This window comes from Vulpes vulpes, chromosome 5 (assembly GCF_048418805.1).
Source record: "Vulpes vulpes isolate BD-2025 chromosome 5, VulVul3, whole genome shotgun sequence".
Classification (NCBI taxonomy): domain Eukaryota; kingdom Metazoa; phylum Chordata; class Mammalia; order Carnivora; family Canidae; genus Vulpes; species Vulpes vulpes.
In genome coordinates this window covers 126,594,070-126,606,703 of record NC_132784.1, presented here as the reverse complement: position 1 = coordinate 126,606,703, position 12,634 = coordinate 126,594,070, and positions in this window count along the sequence as shown.

Sequence of the window (12,634 nt, the reverse complement as noted above, 5' to 3'; positions counted from 1 at the left end):
CACATTCAAACCTTCTAATAGTTTCCCACTGTACTTGAAATAAAATCCAAATTCCTTATCTCAGCCTGCAAACCCCTGCAATGATACCTCAGAAAATTTCTACTATTCTCTGCTAGCTCATCACTCCACATGAGGCATATTGGCCGTGCCATTCTTCCTGCTGCCCAAATATGTTCTTTTCTCACTTGCTATGCCCTTGGGCTGGAACATTCTTACCTCCTTCCCTTCACCCAGATGTGATCATCTTCAAGAGGCCTTCCCCACCCTTACTGCCATCATTGTCTATTCCATTACCTGGTTTTATTTTTCTTTGTGGTTCTAAACACAGTTTTAAATTACATATATGGTAAATATTTAATGTATGTATTTATCTTCCATCTCCCCACCTAGAAGGTGAGCCCATGAAACCAAGAAGTTTGTTTTGCTCACTGTGTCCTCAAGATTTTGAGAGTACCTGGTCATAATAGGTGCTCAAAAAGAGTTGGCAAACAAAGGGAAATCTATCCCTCCATTTGATATCTCCAAATGATACCTTTTTTTTTTAAGTTTTTATTTATTTATTTATTTATTTATTTATTTGAGAGGAAGAAAGAGAGTGAGCGAGAGCACGGGAGTAGGGGAAGGAGAAGCAGACTCTCCACTGAACAGGGAGCCCCATGCCGGGCTTGATCCTTGGAGGCTGGGATCATGACCTGAGCTGAAGGTAGATGCTTACCTGACTGAGCCACCCAGGTGCCCCTCCAAATGATACCTTTAAAATACCTTCCTTGTATTTCATTCTTCACTCACACCTTCTAGCCTCTGAGTTTCCATTTCTTCAGTTATATCAGTGTCTCTAGGTTTTTAGGTTTCAGGAAATTTTTTAACTCCCCAGATAATCCCAATGGGCAGCCAAGGTTGAGAACCACCTTGATATTGATTCATGATTTTGAAACACCTGAAGAGTATTGACCAGTTATTCTGTAGAATGTTCCTCAATTTGGATTTGTCTGATGTTTCTAAGTATTAAATTTATATGATAAATTTGGGGCAAAAATATCACAGAGATATTGTGTCCTCCTTAGAGCATCATATCAAGAGGCACAAAATTTGAATTGATTTCACTAGCAATGATGTTAACTATGTCTCAGTTAGGGATGCCTGGGTGGCCCAGCAGTTGAGCATCTGCCTTTGGCTCAGGGCATGATCCCGGGTATAGGGATCAAGTCCTACATCATGCTCCCTGCAAGGAGCCTGCTTCTGTCTCTGACTCTCTATGTCTCTCATGAATGAATAAATAAAATTAAAAAGAAAACCCTAAGTCTTAGTTAAAGTGGAATCCTCCAATATTGTTTTTCCCTTTGTAATTAAATAGATATGTTGTTAGGAGACACTTTGAGACTACAAATGTCATGTGTATCATCACACTTTCACCCACTAATATTAGCATTCATTAATGATTTTATCTAAAATAATTGTGGAATTTAGTCAAATAGTGATTTCCAGTTTCCATCATTTTCTATATCTGTTGGAATTCTGCTGGAAGGAAGAATTTTTCTATTTCTGCCATTTACTTATTTTTAACATTATTATTTATATAGGCATGAATTTGTTTTGTTTTTTTTTACAGTTTTATAATTTAAATTCAATTTGCCAACATATAATATAACACCCAGTGCTCACCCCATAAATTTGTGAATTATTCTATGCTGTGGATTATAATCCATTGCTACCATTTTTATTATTAATTTTTTTTTACTTGTCCACTTAGCTAGTGGAAGCCTGTGTGAACTGGCTTCTACATTCCCTAATATGTCATTTTTTTTTAGCATATTCTTACTATTTAGAACCAGAAGTTGTTCTAGGCTTGTATATTTTCCCTGCCTATCCCAGAATCAACCATATTCCGAAAAATTGCTAGTTTCTTTATGGGAAAGTGGTATTTAGAAATAAAGATTTGGGTACAAGATGTGTTCATCAGTATTGGGGTATGTGATTCTTTTTTTTTTAAATTTTTATTATTTATTTATTTATTTATGATGAGAGAGAGAGAGAGAGAGGGAGGGAGGGAGGGAGGGAGGGGCAGAGACACAGGCAGAGGGAGAAGCAGGCTCCATGCACTGGGAGCCTGACGTGGGACTCGATTCCGGGTCTCCAGGATCCCGCCCTGGGCCAAAGGCAGGCACTAAACTGCTACGCCACCCAGGGATCCCAGGGTATGTGATTCTATGTACATGTATGTATAAGCACTTATCTGTATCTATTTCTATATCTTAAATCTATATTAAAAGTCATGACTTCATGCTGGTGATTTGATTGTTTGTATTACATTTTGGGATGCCCATGACTACCACTCTTTATTCATGTCATTGTTTTTTAAGATTTTATATATATTTAACACAGAGAGAGAGGCCAAGAGAGCACAAGAAGGGAGAGTGGCAGAGGCACTCTGCCTCTGGAAAGAGAAATAGGCTCCCCACTGAGCCTACTTGGGGCTTGATCCCAGGACGCTGGGACCACGACCTGAGCTGAAGGCAGATGCTTAACCAGCTGAGCCACCCAGCTCCCCTCTTTATTCATTTTAACTTCTTTTTTCCCTTTTTCCACCCTCCCTTCCCCTCCTTCTGTCTCTTTTTCTCCTCTTTCTCTCCCTGCTTTTCCTCCTCCTCATTCTTATAGTCCTTGCCTCCTTATTTCATATGTGGCTATTTGGTATGATTAAAGGCAGCAAATCTGAGATCTGAAGGACCCAAGTTCAAGTCCTGGCTCTACCAATTTCCAGCCATGTGATTATGGGCACACAGTCTCTCACAATAATAGATTCTCAACAAAACAGAATTCTTCCCAGGCTCAATCCCTGGGATCAGGCTTAGTTTTCCTTTGAAATTCTCAGACTTTATAGGCTAGTTCATTTCTCAATCCTGACTTCAGTTCAGGTCTTCCTTTTATCAGAACACACAGGCAATCTACCTTCCCCCAAGCTATTCTCAGCTCTTTTATGGGAGAAATTTAACTACTGTTTCTTTTCTAGTTAATTCTTTTAAAAAAAAAACTGTATTCAGGGTGCCTAGGTAACTCAGTTGGTTAAGCCTCTGACTCTTGATTTCAGCTCTCATCATGATCTCAGGGTCATAAGATCAAGCCAAGCCCCTCATCTGGGGCTCACTGCTCAGTGGGGAGTCTGCTTGAGGATTTCTCTCCCTCTACTTTTACCCCTCCTCTGTTCACATTCTCTCCCTCTCTCTCTCTCTCTCTCTCTCTCTCTCTCGTAAATCTTTAAAATAAAGTAAACTCTATTCAAGTATAACAATAATAAAGATGTAAAGAAAATCTGTGTGCTGTGTAATTGTCATAAAGAACGTAAAACTGTGTAAACAGTCCCCCAGATGGAGAAAAACAATATTACCAGCACCCAAAAGACCCCTGAATCCCTTCCCAATTATTATCTCCATCTTCCCTCCTAATGGTAACCACTATCCTGAATTCGAATATCATAAATTTTGAACTTTTTGTAAGTGGAATTCATAGTAATTATTCCTTCCTATGCCATTCCTTCATATGATAAATTGTTTTCCAAGTTGGCTATACCAATTTATACTTATGCCAGCAATGTCTGACAGTTTCAGTTACTCCACACCCTTACCAATACTTAGCATTAATAGTATTTTAAATTTTAGCCTTGTGGGTGTAGTGATATGTCATTATTCTTCTAATTTGCATCTCCCTGATAGCTAATTGTTGGAGAACCTTTTCATTTATTTCTTTGCCATATGTCTAACATCTTTAGTGAAGTGCTTATTCAAGTTTTTGTTGTGCTTTCTTTTGATTGACACACAATTGTTATATTAATTTCAGGTGTACAACATGGTGATTCAACAATTCTATTGGATATGCGTTGCTCACCAGAAGTGTAGCTACCATCTATCACCATACAATGCTATTACAATACCACTGACTGTATTCCCTAAGCTGTACCTCTCATCCCTGTGACTTATGAATTCCATAACTGGAAGCCTCTACTGCTCATAACTCTTCACCCATTTTACCCATCTGCCCAGCCCCTTCCCCCTGGCAATCATCAGTTCTTTGTATTTATGGGTTTGTTTCTGTTTTTTGTTCCTTTGTTCATGTGTTTTTTAGAAACTACATATAAGTAAAATCACATATATTTGTCTTCTCTGACTTTCTTCACTTAATATAATACCGTCTATGTCCATCCATGTTGACACAAATGGTAAAATCTCATTCTCTTTTGTAAAAAGATCTATCTATTTATTTGAAAGGAGAGGAGAAGGGGCAGAGGGAGAGGGAGAGAATCCCAACAGACTCCATGCTGAGCACAGAGCCTCATGTGAGGCTCGACCCCAGGACCTTGAGATTAGGACCTGAGACAATACCAAGAGTCAGATGCTTAACCGACTGAGCCATCCAGGTACCCAGGATCTCATTCATTTTAATAGCTGAGTAATATTTCATTGTGTATATATACCACATCTTCTTTATCCATTTAGTAGTGATGGACATGTAGGTTGCTTTCCTGTCTTGGCTATTATAAATAATCCTGCAACAAACATAGAATACATAGAAGGCTTTGGATTAGTATTTTCCTTTTCTTTGGGTAAATACTCAGTAGTGGAGTTGCTAGATTATACAGTATTTCTATTTTTAAATTTTTTGAGGAAACTACATACTGTTTTCCAAAATGGTCACACTAATTTACATTCCCACCAACAGTGCACAAGGGTTCCTTTTTCTCCACATTCTGTCCAACATTTTTTATTTCTTGTCCCTTTGACTTTGGCCATTCTGCCAGGTAGAAGATAATATCTCATTGTGGTTTGATTTACATCTCTGTGATAATTAGTGACATTAAACATTTTTTCGTATGTCTGTTGGCCATTGTATGTCTTCTTTGGAAATAGGTCTATTCCAGTCCTTTGTCCATTTTTTATTTGAAATTGTGTTTTGCTTTGGGTACTTATTATAAGTTCTTTATATATTTCAGATATTAACCCCTTATTGTACGTATCATTTACAAATATCTTCCTCCATTCAATAGGTTGCCTTTTTGTTTTGTGAATGGTTACCTTTGCTATGAAAAAAAACTTTATTTTGATGTAGTCTGAATAGTTTATTTTTGCTTCCGTTTCCTTTGCCTATGAAGACATATCTAGAAAAATATTTCTGTTGCCAATATCAAAGAGATTACTGCTTATGACTTTTTCTAGGGGTTTTATGGTTTCAGGTCTTACATTTAGATCTTACATCCGTTTCATTCATCCAGTTTATTTTTGTATATGTTGTAAGATATGTTGTATATGTCTAGTTTTATTCTTTTGCATATAGCTATTCATTTATCATAGCACTATTTATTGAAGAGACTGTCTTGTCCCCCCAATTGTATATTCTTCTCTCTTTTTTCTAAAGATTTTATTTATTTATGAGAGACAGAGAGAGAGAGAGAGAGAGAGAGAGAGAGGCAGAGACACAGGCAGAGGGAGAAGCAGGCTCCATGCAAGTAGCCTGACGTGGGACTTGATCCCGGGTCTCCAGGATCACAACCTGGGCCGAAGGCAGTGCTAAACTGCTGAGCCACCTGGGCTGCCCCTATTCTTGTCTCTTTTGTCATAAATTAGTTGACCATATGAGTGTGGGTTTATTTCTGAGCTCTTTATTCTGTTCCATTGATCTATATATCCAGTTTTGTACTGGTACCATACTGTTTTGATTACCATAGCTTATGGTATATCTTGAAATCTGGGACTGTGATACTTCTAGCTTTGTTCCTCTTTCTCAAGATGGTTTTAGCTATTCAGAGTCTTTTGTGGTTCCATACAAATTTTAGGATTAGTTGTTTCAGTTCTTTGAAAAATACTGTGAGTATTTTGATAGGAATTGCACTGAAATCATAGATTGCTTTGAATAGTATGGACATGTTAACAATACTAGTTCTTCTAATCCATGAGCATGGTATATCTTTCCATTTGTTTTTGTTGTTTTTAGTTTCTTTCATAAATGTTTTATATTTTTCAGAGGATAGATCTTTAATCTCCTTAGTTAAGTTTATTCTTTTTGGTGAAAAAAAGAATGAACTTTTGGTATTTTATTCTTTTCAGTGAAATTGTAAATGGAATTGTTTTCTTAATTTCTCTTTATGCTCCTTCATTATCAGTGTATAAAAGTACAATAGATTTTTGTGTATTTTGTATCTTACAACTTAATTCATTTATTACTTCTAATAGCTTTTTGGTGAAGTCTGTAGGATTTTCTATGTAGTGTCATGTCATCTGCAAATAGTGACAATTTTACTTCTTCTTTACCAATTTTGATGCCTTTTATTTCTTCTTCTTATCCAAAAAAGAAAGCTTGGCTAGGATCTCTAATACTATGTTGAATAAAAGTGGCAAGAATGGACATCCTTGTCTTGTTTCTGATCTTAAGGGAAAAGCTCTCCATTTCTACTTTCAAGTATGATGTTAGCTGTGAGATTGTCATACATGACCTTTATTACATTGAGGTATGTTTCCTCTAAACTCCCTTTGTTACGATTTTTTTTTATCATGAATGGATGTTGAATTTTGTGAAATGTTTTTCCTGCATTTATTGGAAAGATAAGATTTTTATCTTTCATTTGTTAATATGGTGTATCGCATTGCTTGCTTTGCATATATTAAACCATCCTTGCATCTTCAGAATAAATTCCACTTGATCATTGTGAGTGATCGCTTTCATTTCTGATGTTATTTATTTGGGTCCTCTCTCTCGTTTTCGTGATAACTCTAACGATTTTTCAATTTTATGCATCTTTTCAAAGAACCAGCCCTTGGTTTCTTTGATCTTTTCTATTTTTTGTCTTTGTTTCACTTATTTCTATTGATCTTTATTATTTTCTTCCTTCTACTTATTTTCTTCCTTTTCAGTTCCTTTTGATACAAGGTGAGATTTTTTTTATTTGAAATTTTTTTTTTGTTTCTTGACGTAGGTATGCATCACTCTAAATTTCCTTCTTTGAATTGCTTTCATGGCATTCCAAGATATTGGCGCATTATATTTTCATTTTCACTTGTCTCTGTATTTTCTTAATTTTCTTTTTGATTTCGTTGTTGACCCATTGGTTGGTTAGCACCATATTATTTAACCTTCACATTATTGTGGTTTTCCAGTTTCTTTCTTGCAATTGATTTCTAGTTTGATACCATTTGGTTGGAAAAGATATATGATATGATTTAATCTTCCTAAATTTATTGAGGCTTGTTTTGTGGTCTAATATGTGACTTATCCTGGAGAATATTCCATGTGCACTTGAACAGGACATGTATTTTGTTGTTTTTGCATGGAATATTCTGTATATATCTGTTAGGTTCATCTGGTCTAATGTGTCATTCAAAGCTACTGTTTCCTAGTTGATTTATGACTGGATGATCTATCCAATTATGCAAGTTGATTTTATGACTGGATGATCTATCCCTTATTATTATTCTTTTATCATTGATTTTTCCCTTTAAGTCTGTTAACATTTGCTATATGTATTTAGGTGCTCCAGTGTTGGGTGCAAAGGTATTTACAATTATCACATCCTCTTGTTGAATTGATCTCTTTATCATTATGACATTGCCCTCCTTTGTCTCTTGTTAGGCCTTTTTATAGAGTCTGTCTGATATAAATATTGCTACCCCTACATTGTTTTTGCTTCCATTTGCATGATATATCTGTTTCCATTCCTTCACTTTCAATCTGTAAATGTCTTTAAGTCTAAAGCAAGTCTTTTATAGGCAGCATATAGATGGATCTTGTTTTTTTATCCATTCTGTCACCCTATGTTTTTGATTACAGCATTTCACTGTTTATATTTAAAATACTTATTAATAGCTATGTACATTTAGATTTTTTCTGATTGTTTTTGTAGTTTTCTGTTCCTTTCTTATTCTCTTGTTCTTCTTCCTTGTGATTTATGACATTCTTTAATGTTATACTTGTTTTCCTTTTTCTATACTTTTTGTATGTCTACTGTATGTTTTCTGTTGGTGGTTACCATGAGGTTCATGTATAACATTCCAACATGTATAGCAGCCTGTACTAAGTTGATAGTCACTTAAGTTCAGACATATTCTAAAGAAACTTCATTTTTACTGCCTGCCTCAATGTTTTATAGATAAATAAATAAATGTATATTATATATAGTCATATTTTGCATCTTTAAAAAATATCTTGCATCTTTTTCTTATGTGATTCTAGTCAACTAATTTTTTGGACATTATAGACTATACTGCTTTATTCATTTAACCTTAATACTAGCTTTATAAGTGATTGCTTTACTACCTTTAGTGTGTTTACATGAACATTTTTCCTCTCATAATTTTTTTTGCTTCTAGTTATGACCTTTTCTTTTCAACTTAAGTTACTTTAGCATTTCTTGTAAAGCTAGTTTAGTAGTGGTAAACTTCATTTTTAATTTGTTTGTATTGAAGTTCGATTTGCCAACATATAACACCCAGTGTTCATCCCATCAAGTGCCCTCCTCAGTGCGCATCACCCAGTCACCTCATCCCCCTGACCATCTGCCCTTCCACACTACCCCTTGTTTGTTTCACAGACTCAGCAGTCTCTCATGTTTTGTCACCCTCTGTAATTTTTCCTACTAATTTTCTCTCCTTTTTCCTATAATCCCTTTCACTATTTCTTCTATTCCCCACATGAATGAAACCATATAATGATTGTCCTTCTCTGACTGACTTACTTCACTCAACATAATACCCTCCAGTTCCACCGATGTCGAAGCAAATGGTGGGTATTCGTCGTTTCTAATGGCTGAGTAATATTCCAGTGTATATAGAGACCATATCTTCTTTATCCATTCATCTGTCAAAAGACAGTAAGGATTCTTCTACAGTTTTGCTATTGTGGACATTGCTGCTATAAACACTGGGTGCAGGTGAACCGGCGTTTCACTGCATTTGTATCTTTGGGGTAAATCCCCAGCAGTGCAATTGCTGGGCCGTGCAGCAGTTCTATTTTTAACTCTTTGAGGAACCTCCATACAGTTTTCCAAAGTGGCTACCCCAGTTCACATTCCCACCAACAGTGCAAGAGGGTTCCCCTTTCTTCATATCCTCTCCAACATTTGTTGTTTCCTGTCTTGTTAATTTTCCCCATTCTCACTGGTGTGGGGTGGCATCTCATTGTGGTTTTGATTTGTATTTCCCTGATGGCCAGTGATGCAGGGCATTTCCTCATGTGCTTGTTGGCCATGTCTATGTCTTCCTGTGTGAGATTTCTGTTCATGTCTTTTGCCCATCTCATGATTGGATTGTTTGTTTCTTTGCTGTTGAGTTTAATAAGGTCTTTATAGACCTTGGATCTTGGCCCTTTATTTGATATATCATTTGCAGATAGCTTCTCCCATTCTGTAGGTTGTCTTATCGTTTTGTTGACTGTTTCTTTGGCTGTGCAGAAGCTTTTAATCTTAAGTGCCAATAGTTTATTTTTGCTTTTCTCACATTTAGATATTTCAACCATTTCGAGTTTATTTTTGTGTATGGTGTAAGACAATGGCCCAGTTTCATTCTTCTGCACATGGCTGTCCAATTTTCCCAGCACCATTGATTAAAGAGATTGTCCTTTTTCCAGTGAATATTCTTTCCTGTTTTGTCAAACATTAGTTGACCATAGAGTTGAGGGCCTATTTCTGGGTTCTCTATTCTGTTCCATTGATCTATGATCTGTTTTTGTGCCAGTATCACACTGTCTTGATGATCACAGCTTTGTACTATAGCTTGAAATCCAGTATTGTGATTTCCCTGGCATTGGTTTTCTTTCTTAATATTCCCCTGGCTATTCTGGTCTTTTCTGATTCCACACAAATCTTAACATTATTTGTTTCAACTCTCTGAAGAAAGTCCATGGTATTTTGATAGGGATTGCATTAAACGTGTAAATTGCCCTGGTTAGCATAGACATTTTCACAATATTTATTCTTCCAATCCATAAGCATGGAATGTTTTTCTATCTCTTTGTGTCTTCCTCAATTTCTTTCAGAAGTGTTCTGTGGTTTTTGGGGTATAGATCCTTTGCCTCTTTGGTTACGTTTATTCCTACGTATCTTATGCTTTTGGGTGCAGTTGTAAATGGGATTGACTCCTTAATTTCTCTTTCTTCAGTCCCATTGTTAGTGTATAGAAATGCCATTGATTTCTGGGCATTGATTTTGTATCCTGCCACACTGCCGAAATGCTGTATGAGTTCTAGTAATCTTGGGGTGGAGTCATTTGAGTTTTCTATGTACGGTATCATGTCATCTGCAAAGAGGGAGTTTAACTTCTTCTTTGCCAATTTGAATGCCTTTTATTTCTTTTTGCCTGATTGCTGAGGCTAGGACTTCTAGTACTATGTTGAATAGCAGTGGTGAGAGTGAACATCCCTGTCCTGTTCCTGATCTTAGGGAAAGGCTCTGTTTTTCCCATTGAGAATGATATTCACTGTGGGCTTTTCATAAATGGCTTTTAAGATATTGAGGAATGTTCCCTCTATCCCTACACTCTGAAGAGTTTTATCAGGAATGGATGCTGTATTTTGTCAAATGCTTTCTCTGCATCTATTGAGAGGATCATATGGTTCTTGTATTTTCTCTTGTTGATATGATCTATCACGTTGATTGTTTTATAAGTGTTGAGCCACCCTTGCATCCTGGGGACAAATCCCACTTGGTCATAGTGAATAATCTTCTTAATGTACTGTTGGATCCTATTGGCTAGTATCTTGTTGAGAATTTTTGCATCGGTGTTCATCAGGGATAGTGGTCTATAATTCTCCTTTTTCATGGAGACTTGTCTGGTTTTGGAATCAAGGTGATACTGGCCTCTTAAAATGAGTTTGTAAGTATTCCATCCCTTTCTATCCTTCGGAACAGCTTTAGTAGCATAGGTATTATTTCTTCTTTAAACGTTTGATACAATTCCTCTGGGAAGCCATCTGGCCCTGGACTTTTGTGTCTGGGAGTTTGAAATTGACTGCTTCAATTTCCTCGCTGGTTATTGGCCTGTTCAGATTTTATATTTCTTCTTGTTCCAGTTTTGGTAATTTGTTGTTGTCCAGAAATATATCCATTTCTTCTAGATTGCCTAATTTGTTGGCATATAGCTGCTTATAATATGTTTTTTTTTAATGTTATTTATTTATTCAGAGAAAGAGAGAGAGAGACAGAGACACAGGCAAAAGGAGAAGCAGACTCCATGCAGGGAGCCTAATGTGGGACTCGATCCCGGGTCTCCAGAATTACACCCTGGGCTGCAGGCGGCATTAAACTGCTGCACCACCGGGGCTGCTCAATAATATGTTTTTAAAATAGTTTATATTTCTTTAGTTTTGTTGTGATCTCTCCTCTTTCATTCATGATTTTATTAATAAAATATTTCACATATTTTTTGGTTTCTGCCTATCTTGGAAGCTCTTTATCTCTCCTTCTATTCTGAATGACAGTCTTTTTGGAGAAAGTATTCTTGGCTACATGTTCTTCTCATTTAGTACCCTGAATATACCATGCCAGCCCTTTCTGGCCTGCCAGGTCTCTGTGGAGAGGTCTGCTGTGAATCTGATATTTCTCTCCATATAAATTAAGAATCTCTTGTCTCACACTACTTTAAGGATTTTCTTTTTATCTTTGAAATTTGCAATTTTCACTATTAAATGTCAAGGTTTGAATGGTTTTTATGGATTTTGGCGGGGGGGGGGGTTTCTCTCTATCTCTTGGATCTAAATACCTATTTCCTTCTCCAGATTTGGGAAGTTCTCAACTATGATTTCTTCAAATTTACTTTGTGGTTCGTTCTCTCTCTCTCTCTCTCTCTTTCCCCTCTCTCAGACTCTTCTGGAATCCCAATTAGATGTATAGTCTTCCTTCCTTCCTATCATTTATTTCCCTAAGGCTTTCCTCATGGTCTCTTAATTTTTAATTTTGTTTTTCTCCTTTTTCCTCAGCTTCTGTCCTTACCATTAACTTGTCTTCTATGTCACCCACTCTTTCTTATACCTCATTAACCCTAGCCTTTAGGACATCCAGTTTGGATTGCATCTCATTTAATCTATTTTTAATTTCAGCCTGAGTAGACCTCAATTCTGCAGTAACAAAGAGTTACTGAGAGTCCTTTATGCTTTTCTTCAGAGCCACCAGTAGCTTTATAATTGTACTTCTGAATTGAATTTCTGACATTGCATTGAAATCCAAATTCTATAACTCTCTGGCAGAGAGTACTGTTTCCAGTTCTTTCTTTTGTGGTGAATTCTTCCTTCTAGTCATTTTGTCCAGTGCAAAGTGGCTGTATGAATGGGCTGAGTCAAAAATGTCAACCACAACCTAAGTAAAATACACCTAGATGATTTTGAAGATGTCAGAGACCAGAAAATAAAAGAAAAAGAGGAACAGAACAAAATAAAACAAAAGGACCACTAAAGTGAAAAACAAATTTTAAAACAAAGTAGTAAAAATAAAAAGCCAAAAACCAAAAACAAAGAAGACAAAAGAAAAAGAAAAAGAAAACAGGAAAGTAAAGAGGAAAAAAGAGAAAGAAAGGGGGGATGGTGGTGGTGAAGAAGTGGTAGTGGACAAAGAATGTAATCCACCTGAGGGGGTCCTACAGGGTGATCCTCCTGTTTTTGAGTG